This window comes from Rhipicephalus sanguineus, unplaced genomic scaffold, assembly GCF_013339695.2.
Source record: "Rhipicephalus sanguineus isolate Rsan-2018 unplaced genomic scaffold, BIME_Rsan_1.4 Seq1000, whole genome shotgun sequence".
Taxonomy (NCBI): domain Eukaryota; kingdom Metazoa; phylum Arthropoda; class Arachnida; order Ixodida; family Ixodidae; genus Rhipicephalus; species Rhipicephalus sanguineus.
Genome location: NW_023614141.1, coordinates 1 through 10,715, shown reverse-complemented (window position 1 = coordinate 10,715; position 10,715 = coordinate 1).

Below are 10,715 nucleotides of genomic sequence, written 5' to 3'. Positions count from 1 at the left end.
GTTACATCGTATCAACACACCTCAGTCTTCCTTTTGTTTGTCTAGATGAACACTGCCCTGAGTGCTTCTCATTAGTTTTTGAGCCACGACGCCTTTTATGCCGCTGAACGGCCGTTCATTGCTTTCCGCTATCCCGGTCTATGACTTTTCATTTGCTTACTTCACGAGTGTGAGGCAAGAAAATTTCGGCACTTTTCGGTGCACATGTATCTTCGTCTGTGAATGTGCACATTTTTCTGCTGCTCTCTCTCTTTTCTTCTTTTTTTATATTTTCGCTCAACGGCCATTTTCTGTATTTCGCTGGAAATAAACATTCATTCATTCATTCATTCATTCATTCATTCATTCATTCATATAAAATCCGAAGACAGTGATTATGTGCGAAGGAACTTCATCGGCGCCCATCTTTGGATGCAAATCAATCATTTGTGCACGGTTGCTTCATCGCCTCGTCACAATATGAAAGCTGAAGAAACATGCAAGCATATTCTGAAAAAGAAAGCTCAATTAACACGTCACAAATAATACCAGATTATAAGAGACGCGCTTTTTACGTTTGCCGTTCCTGTGAGTGGCTTAAACGTACGGTTATGATAGCTTGAGCTTTCATTAGCATTTGCCTAGACCGATAACTCCTTTCATGAACAGCAAGTTAGCCCTTTTAAAGTAATGGCATCGCATCTTCAGCCTTAATGAAATGCCTCGCGCGATGGTCTAGCGCAGATACTTATGCTAACGACTTTGTCGCTCACGTACGCGTTCCTGACACTAATTCTGAATATAGATACTGCTTTTTGACCGTGAACATCCAAAAAGAACAAAAAAAGGGAACATCGGCACAGCCTCGCAAGATACTCTGAAAACGTTCCTTGACTTCATCTGCCTGAGCATGCTGTTTACGGTTCATTTCTAATTTGCACATGCGCTTTATCCGGCGCGCATGTTATAAGGAGCCGCTATCTCTTTCCAGAAATGGCTTGCACAGCATGAAGGAATTAGGAATAATTGCTTCGTATTACTGCGCCTTCACTTCCTCCGGGTGCTGTGAACCTGTAACACTATCACGTGCTAAGACGTGCGCATGCGTGTTAATGGGTTACTGGCACAGCGAACGTCTTTTACAACAGACGTTTTTACGACAAACCCAACCATTGCAGAGTTTTATTTTAAAAAAAAGTAATGCCAATCTTCGTTGTATTGCACGAAATATCTAACCAGGATGCATTAATTGGTGACGCACGATCTTGATAATTAGAAACAAAGTCACAGGATCTCTTACGCACTTGCCAAAGGAGACTGGAACGTGAAAGCCATCTTCTCAGTTGACTGCATTGATGCATCCCCCCTCCACCCCCCGAAAGGTTCCGGCACCCAAAGTGGTTTTTCACTGCCTCCGTGATCAGAGACATTGGAAGCTTTCACCACCTCACGTGGTTTCTTAGCGCCTTCTGGATCGGCCCACCTTTGACCAAGCGATGACGTCATGTGGCGTCACGTTATGTGACGACACGTTATGTGACGTCACGTGTGACTGCACGTTATGTGACACCACAGCAACGCCACAAATTTTGGAACTTGCGACATCATGATGACGTCGTAAGTAAACGTCGTAGTAAACGTCATCAGATGATGATTTCTTTTGTATCACTTGTGCTAACGCCGACGTCGCCGACTGTCACTTTTTGCGTTTGACGAGGCATCTAAGGCTTTCGCCTTAGATGCCTCGTCCAACGCAAAACGCAACGGTATCTCTCATTCTTACGATAAACGTCTCGAACATCTGTTGACCTGAAAGTACGTTATTCCTAACTATACCGGCTAGCTAACTGCGCTTGTTTTGAGCAAAGAACTTGTTCTCCAACTTTGCGCGTTGTCGTGTGCAGAAAGAAAAATTGCTTAGCGTTTGCGACTCGTACACGCGGTACACGCTAAAGTACGGGCTTAACTTTCCTGCGGGCATCGTGCGAAAACTCGTGGCAAGCGGAGCACTGTGTCGAAGAACGAATGCAAGAAACGTAACGCAAGCGTAATTTGCATACCTATTGGACTGGCTTCGCATTGTCTTTACAGCCGTCCAGATTGCAGGCGTCATTCGCGCTGCCGTGCTAAAGGCGAGCTTTAGACAAGAACCGTCAAACTTTTACACGGATGCGGGCTGTTGCGAACGAGTTATGAGCTACACAGACACACACACACATACCCGAATGGTATGTAAGCTTAGCTTCGAGCTATTCAGTGACGCTTGCCGCCAGACGGCGATGGTTTTAAGGCTTCAAACGAGTCTACGTGGTTCGAAATTTTGCGCCAGGCTAGTGGAAACGTTCATGCTTTAAATTAAACGGCTCGCAGAGCCGTCTTTGTATTCAAACTCGTTAAGAGCGTGTCGCTCTATTTTCGGGAATGCCGGATATTCACAAACGTAAGCTGCTTTCAGAGAAATTGTGATTGCAGACGCGGCCGGTTAATTTATCCGCGCGACCCACATACTACGAGTTAGTGTTTATCTCGTCTAGTTTCACCCCTATAACTGAATGTAGTGGTTGTAGTTGACGCGGACTATATGTTGCATAGCGACGGAGATTGTCGCTTGCATGGTTTTTTTGCAACGTGTACGAGACATTTTGATGTTGCGAAGTTGTAGTCTTTTTGTTCTCAGTCGACTACTTTATAAAGCCGAAAGCCTTAGATGCCTCATCATACGCGAAAAGATACCGCCGGCGGCGTCGGCGTCAACACGAGCGATGCGAAACATCATCACGTGATGACGTCACCTTACGACGTCATTATGACGTCACAGGTTGCCAAAATTTGTGATGTCACCATGGCGTCACATAACCTGATTTCATACGATGACGTCATCGCATGATATTGTCGCTTGGTCAAAGGTGGGCCGATCCCGCCCCAGAGGCAGTGCAAAACCACATTCGGTGCCGAAGGCTTTCAGTGGGGGATCATTCCACTGAGCAGAAGAAGAAGAACAAGAATAATAATAAGAAGAAGATGGCTTTCGCCTTCAAGTCACTTTAGGCGAATGCATAAGGGACCGTGTGAACTTTACATGCTTCTACGTGGGGTACTCCTGCCTGAATTTCGTAACAATTCGAGGAGTCACAACCTTACCTAACCACGGCAGGATAAACTGGTTTCTTGAAAGCAACAGCAGCTTTGATTTTGTTCGTTTGCATAAGATTCCATGCACGCGCCACTGAATGCCCGCAGTGTTCCGTAACTGGCACCTCCCAGCGACGACCCGCTTATACCTAAGCTGCACACCCCACCACTTCTGGCCCAAGGCGTTAATCAAGGCGTCAATCGAGATGAACCGTCGTTTGTCGGAAACGCAGTAGTACCCTTCTAGAGAGGACGACCCAAAGCTTGTTAGCCACGGACCAAAACACGGTTCCCCTCTAATTACGCCCCAATTTGCGCATTCGCAAAGCTTGCCGAGGTAAAGCATCGATATCGCAGACAGTGGTATGAGATGGTTGGATGGGAAGTCAAAGGAATACATTTTGGGAGGCACAGACGCGAGTGTATGCATAATGAGATAAGACAGCTGAAGTATACAACCTCGGCATGGCCTGAGAATGTCATACCGGGCCCTGTAACTCATACCCCGCTTATGGTGACCCCTCCATCTTAATGCCTCAGGGGGACGATGCTCATCTCATGGTGTAAGGCTAGGTGTCGTTGCGTTAGGCCTTGCAACACAGTCTTGTGCGCTTCACTTGAGAGGCACTCTGTGCTGACGTGGCGAGATGCCCTTAAGTGAAAGGCTCAGCTAGCGCCGGTGATATGCGAGCGGGATGCAGTTCCATTTGTAAATTTTACTTTGTTGTCGCGAAGGAAGCTAACATGCGCACATAGAAAGAAATTCAAGGCGACTATCATGTTTGATTTAGGTGCGTTGTGTGGCGCGAGCAAGGAATTCGTGTATTAGCCACACGTGTAACTTTTCTTAGTTTCACAGCGAAGCTCTTAGGCGTCCGTTCCCGCGTTGAGCGGCGTCGCTGTTGGCGTAATCGATAGAGCGAACGAGGACAAAAGAGAAGTAAACGGGGAGTCTGTCGACATCATGATCCACTGGCCTCAAACCTCGCTTTTTTCCTCCATCACGTGCGCTGGCCCATCTGTCGGAGCTCGTGCGCATGCAGGGCTGGCACGTGCACACTGCGGCTGGCTTCGCTTGTCGTAACGGGGCTCTCGGCGTTTGCCTTAATTCGTGACGACTGCAATGCTCAGAATGTTGTACGTAGCACTCGAGCACTGGCAGTATCTGTGGCTTTATGTAACAAATGTTACATTGCTACAACTGCGGATAGCCAAAACTTCAAACACAGTTGGCGTTGCGCCAACATGAAGCTGCGCTCAGAATTCGCATTAGGCAGTATCGTAATCGTCGATTAATTTTCTATTTCATATTTTACGCTTTCTCTTTCTTTTACTTCTGTTATATTTCTTTCGTATTTGTTTTTCTTTATCCTTCTTTTTTTGTGCGTGTGCCTCGCACCTGCATCGTTAATCGTGACGTAACTGACGAGAAAGCCATGATGTTGATGTATGCGCCTATCAGTCATTTGCCCCTGTGTAAATCCGGGATGCTTCACATCATAGTACGAAACATTGACCTCGCTATACTCGATTGTGAGGATTAGTCTGCTACTTTAAGGTGTCCTGGCTGTCTGTATACATTATTCTGCTTAGAAAAACTTGAAGGACGCTTGAGCTTCGCCTTCAAGATAATGTACATTATATATTTGTTGGGGTTTCACGTCTTAAAACCAGGATATCAATATGAGGGACACCGCAGTTTAGGGCTCCGGAAATTCGACCACCTGGAGTTCTTTAACGTGCTACCTAAATCCGAGTACACGGACCTCAAGCACTTTTGCCTCCATCGAAAAGGCGGCCGCCGAAGGTTTGAACAGTACAACGCGATAGCGTAATCGGTCCCCGTGCGCATCGCCTTCACCCGTGCAGCAAGGAATGTTTGTCAACATAACATTGAGAGTTACCAACTATCCTAGAATGCCTGCTGCAAGTACAGTTCGGAAGTGCCCACTACGCCATAATTCTTCCTTATGGAAATTGGCGAAGTAACCATTACGGGTCCGTAAGGTGCCATGCGCAGCTGCACACTTTGTAATGGATGGATAGCTTTAAAGCACCCACTTGTTGCGCACTTGCGCAGTTCACATGTTTTGACGCCTAGTGCGATAACATGATACCGCCACGCAATATTACATGCGTTAAGGAGACGCCTCCTATACATGGTGTTCTTATAGTGTTTTGTTACGGAGCAGTTTCAAGCACTGGCGTGGCTCCATGGTAGACCACCTGCTTGACATGCAGAAGGCCTGGATTCAATTCTCACTGGGACCTAGAGTTTATTTATTTATTTATTTCCATCTGTCCTCATTTTCGCTTACGGACAACGCCCATTTTTCCCTCACAACCATCGACGCCGCCGACACCGGCGTTCACGCGATACGAGTTCTTTAAAGGGCCCCTCACCAGGTTAGACAATTTTGAGCTGACGAGCGCAATGCATGCACTGGGCCTTCACGATTACGTCTGCCAAAATTTGCAACGCTACGCGCCACGTAAATGGGTCAAATCTCAAGCTGAACGCCGCTTGCCCTTTAACGGGTGACCAGAGCTTAGTCAAGCTGCGCAAGCGCAGCTTTTTTCTCTGGTCCCCTATTTTCGCAGTGACAATGCACTGTATTGTCTGAAGCGAAAATAAAATTTGATTTGATTGATTGATTGATTGATCTCGCGGCCGCGCGCCCAGAAAATGAGGGGATGACGTACATGAGAGAATGGCCCTACGTAGATGGTAGTGCTGTGACGTCGCTCCTCTACGTAGACGACTGTGCTCTGACGTCGCTAACGTGACACTGCGATAATTATTTGACACGACGTGTAGTTGGTGTAATTTGTTGCTTGATTGCATAAATAAAACTTGAGAGCAATAATAAAACACACAAACGGAATGTGTGCGTTTTCTGTTTTAATTTTTACTGCGAATCGCAGCGAGATTCGAGGCTAATGTATACCTCCGTTTCGCACGCGTTCGTGTTCTCGCGCTTTGCGCATCGTGCAGACGCCACCCTTTACAACGAAACTAATTTTCTACCGCGTTCCAGCGCTCATTAGGCTCATTTATCCTCCCGCGTCTAACTAGATGTTCATGCGGCACACCGCTAGTCTCGCGTCCGTAAAAATGTTGCAGCTTTCGTGCTCAGTAATAGGTTGAAAAGCCAAGTGATCGGCGAGGGTGCATTCGGCATAGCTTGCAGAGATGAAGCTCAAAGAACGCCGCCACAACACCGCTCGCGTCTCGGGGGCTCGGGCTGGTTCGGGCACGTCATGCGCTCGTGACATTTTGTGCGCATGACGTGTTCATGCGTATGCGTTATGTGATCTTCCTGCTCGCCTGCCGAAGAGGGCAGGGAAGGGATTTGGCTTGCGAAGGCTACGCGGGGCGAGCGGCAAGGGTTTGGAGCTCGCCTCCTCGCATCATGGTTTCTAGCCGCTACAAATTATTGTTTTTCTCAGCTTCTAACCAACCGATTAGAAATATTCTTGTGGTATAATGCTCTTAATTTGGCTCGCAACAACTTGCAATGTCTAACTAAAATTCGTTAGGTCACCTGGTGAGGGGCCCTTTAACGCTTAAACATATTGAGTGGATTCAGCGCAATACAACGAGACTGAGGTGAAGAAGGGACACGAACACCAGCGCTGTTCTCACCACTAACTTTATTAGCGCAGAAACACATATCTTAAAGCACAACCTATAACCATGTGACAGAATCCGACTCGCCCAAATGTCAGTTCTTCTGTTCTTTAACGCTGTAGCGTTACAATGGTAGCCTCCGGTGTTTTAAGAGCGGGAACTGTTTACGCCGACCGTAACCTGTCTGTCGAGGATGGAAAAATATCATCATCATGAACCGGCACGCGCTCTCTTCCTCATCTTCTGATTTGCTCCCAGGACACGTGCGCCGATTTTCCAGAGCGGGTTTCGATATCTCTGATGGGCGAGAGAACGAGTACAGAGAGAGAGAGAGAGAGAGAAACAAGGCTAGGGAAAAAGGGAAATTCTAGGGGGAAAAATTCTTCACGAGGTGAGATTCGAACCCACGTAACCACGATCCGAAGGCTAGCATATTAACCCTCGGTTATCCAGGCACGCTAGCAGAGCGTAGCATAGCCTTGTATGGTATAGTATAACAAGGGGGTGGGAAAGGGAAGTGGAGGTGAGGGGGGGGTGATTCTTAAAAGGAAGACGGAAATGAAAATGAAAATTGGGTGTGGAGTGCACGTTAACTGTCTCTCAAGGGAGGACACCTCAACCGATACACTCACGGGGGATTGGGGAATGAAGGGACAGTGAGAGTGAAAAGAGCATGGCAAAAGAAGAAAAAGAAAGGTATGAGCGAAAAAGAAAAAAAAAGTGAAGGCGGGGGGGGCAGGAGCATGGGCGTCCGAGTCACCGTGGTGAGCGGCTAGAAAATCCGTTCGACTAGGCCAGCATCCTCGAGAAAAGCAAGTAGGCCCGCAAGGGCTGAGCGGCGATGGTCCACGCGGCCGGTGTGAAGGTGAGGAGGACAGATGTGAGAGTGAAGGGAGGGAAAGGAGGAGGGGAGAGAGCAAAGCTTAGCATAGAAAGAAAGCGGAAGAGAGAAACAGATAGAAAGAAAGGCAGAGAGAAAAAGAAGGGGAGAAAGAGAGAGATTGAAAGAAAGAGAGAGAAAGAAAGAGAAGATAAATAAAAAAAGAAAGATAAAAAGATCGAGAGAAAGAAATGAGAAATAGAAATAAGCGAAGACAAAACAGATGTACACAAAAACAGAGAGAAGAGTGAAAAAGAAAGAAAATTCGGAAAAAACAAAGAAAATGAGCAAAACTCAGCAAACAGTAACAGCGAGGGTTACCTAGGTGCCCATCAGTTCCGCTCGCTCTTTAGCATTGCGCCTCCTGTGCAAGCTCCGTAAAAATTTTTTTCTAATTTCTCCTGACCCTAATCGTTCATATCTGAAGTAAATTGAAGCTAAACTTATACTCCGATATCATATCTATCTGAAACCTTACCTACAGCCACCCTTTTCATTACTATATTTTTCGCCGATTTTCTTTTTACCTAAACCGGAAGTAGGTATATCGAGCGGAAGTTCTGTGCAAGGAAGAACAGCTTCGGTCAGTGCGTCCGCCACAAAATAGTTTGACGCGCCCTGTGGTCGTGGCGGCTTTTATCATTGGGCTTGGGCTGGCCGGCACAAGGCCGACGATAAAAACCATGGTGATTATTATGACGAATACAATAATGTTGGCTGCGTGAGGATGTAACGTTGCGTGAGAATTCATGTATGTTTGTCCCTGGTCGGACGCGTAAGTGAAACAGAAATTTCGGAAAATTTGCCAGTTTAAAAACACATCGTAGACTAGTGAACACGACGACGTGCACGAAGACTCAAGCATTGTTCTGCCCGCCCCCCCCCCCCTGCTTTGCTTTCCCGAGCGGTTGCCTTCTCTTGGAGTCAAGTCTGTTACTACTAATGAAGAACGGCTATCATAAATGCACGCTTCATGACCTGCCCATGCTAACTTTTTTTTTCCGATTTCGACTAAGCTGTCCTGATATCAATATTTAACTACAACCACCTGGTCCAGCGAACTGCTGAAACGAAGACGCCCTTCCCGGTGGAAGCGCTGTAAGACGGAAACACGAGAACAACAACACAGGACAGGCGCTGTCCTCGGTCGTTCTCCGACATAGGACAACAAGATGACAGAGAAGAACGACACAGGGGACAGCGGCTGTCCCGTCTCGTTCTTATTCTCGTGTTGCCGTCTTTTTGCGCTGCTTTTACCAGGAATATCACCCAACAAGCCCAGGTTTGCACGCTGTTGCACGCTCTTCCACAACGTGATGGGTTCATTTTCTCTCGCGCCTACCGCCCTCTCTCTCCGCTGCGCGGCGCGGCGCTGCGAACGAAAACGGCGGCAAGCGCTGCTCCCACTTCGCGTCAGAGCGTCGTCGCGCGAACACGCAAAAAAGGACCCCGTCGCTGGTTCTCCAGTCATCAAACGGCGAGCTACTTTGGAGTTTCTTCTCTTCGAGAAAGAACTTTTCTGCGCATCGCGCGCAACTCCATCGCTGTCTGGAATGCGCGCCGCAGCACTCGCCCGTGTTGTGAATATTTTGTTGCAAGCGCCATGAATTATCGCTGCGGTCTGGGTGTTTGTACCCGTGTCATCGCGCTTGTCGCGTTCATTCGGATTTCGAACCTACCTGCTGCCGCCGGCCAAGTGCACTACGGTAAGTCCTATTTGCACTGTGAAGGATTGCTGTGACGGCAGGTTATTTTACTTTATTTTCGGATATTAAAACGGGATCGAGCTAATTCAGGGCTAGCTGTCCCATATACACCGATTTGTTTCTTAATAGACATACACAAACCAAGGGGAAAAATATTCTAGACCGTTATACAGAGATAAGAACATTAGCTTGCAAAAAAGGTCTTTTCGCCTCTTTATCCGTTCACCCAGTGCAGGATAGCAAACACGACGTACGTCTTGTTAATATCCTTGCTGTCTTGCGTCTATATATATATATATATATATATATATATATATATATATATATATATATATATATATATATATATATATATATATATATATATATATATATATATATATATATATATATATATATATATACTATGCGTTCACAGTAGACATCATGTGTCACAATTCATGTCGCAAAGTTGAGTATGCAGAGGTCATAGTGGACAATTTATATGGAATAAGAAAAACAGTGCTATCTTAGTTGGCAAGAAACTTCTTGAATAGGGCAAAGAGTAAGAGAAAACAGACTAGTATACTTGGTCAGCACCTTATGAACACGCCTATTTGTAAATGAATGCCAACCAACTTGGACTTGCCGTTTCACGCATAATGTAGCAAAGCACTATAGAGGTCGTAAGCTTACAATGAATGTCATAGTACACGCGATGGTCACCCGTTCACAAGACTACCACTGAACACAACCTGCCACGCAAAGGCATCAGTCTAGAAAAACTGGTATGCTACCTTACAGTAGAGAATGAGTACTAGTTTGGACTCGAGCACGCGCAAAGTCAATTCTTCACAGTGGCTGGTGCAAGTAAGAATATGATGAAGAAAACCAGTTATAAGGGCTTTTTAGGGCAGAAAAAAAAAAGACAAAAGACTAGTATTCAACTGGACTGCAAGTTGAACCTATGTAGCCTCGATGCCATTAATAGACTTCCGCGAAAAGCGCAATTTCGACAGATAATTCTGGATCTCTCAGTCCGAAAATCCATAACCATTTGTCACCAATTTTCGTCCGGACTAACTCCACGCTAATTGGGTTGATAATATTACGCCAATATAAGCACATAGACGTGAATGTGTTGTTCATGCAGGTGTATGTGTGCGTCGCTTCGCGTGATCATATTTCATCGGCAATCAATCGCAACTGTGATCATTGCGGCGACAAAAAATATCTGGCGCATGGATGTACAATAGTACACTCACGAACATGGAAGCCTTCTTTATCAAATTTTTGTTGTTGTTGTATCTTTTTGCACACGTACTTTACCATCGCGCTCGTTAATACCTGATTTGAGTCGTCATTGATGTTTTTCCGCAAATGTGGGCTAATGACAAGCCGCACGACA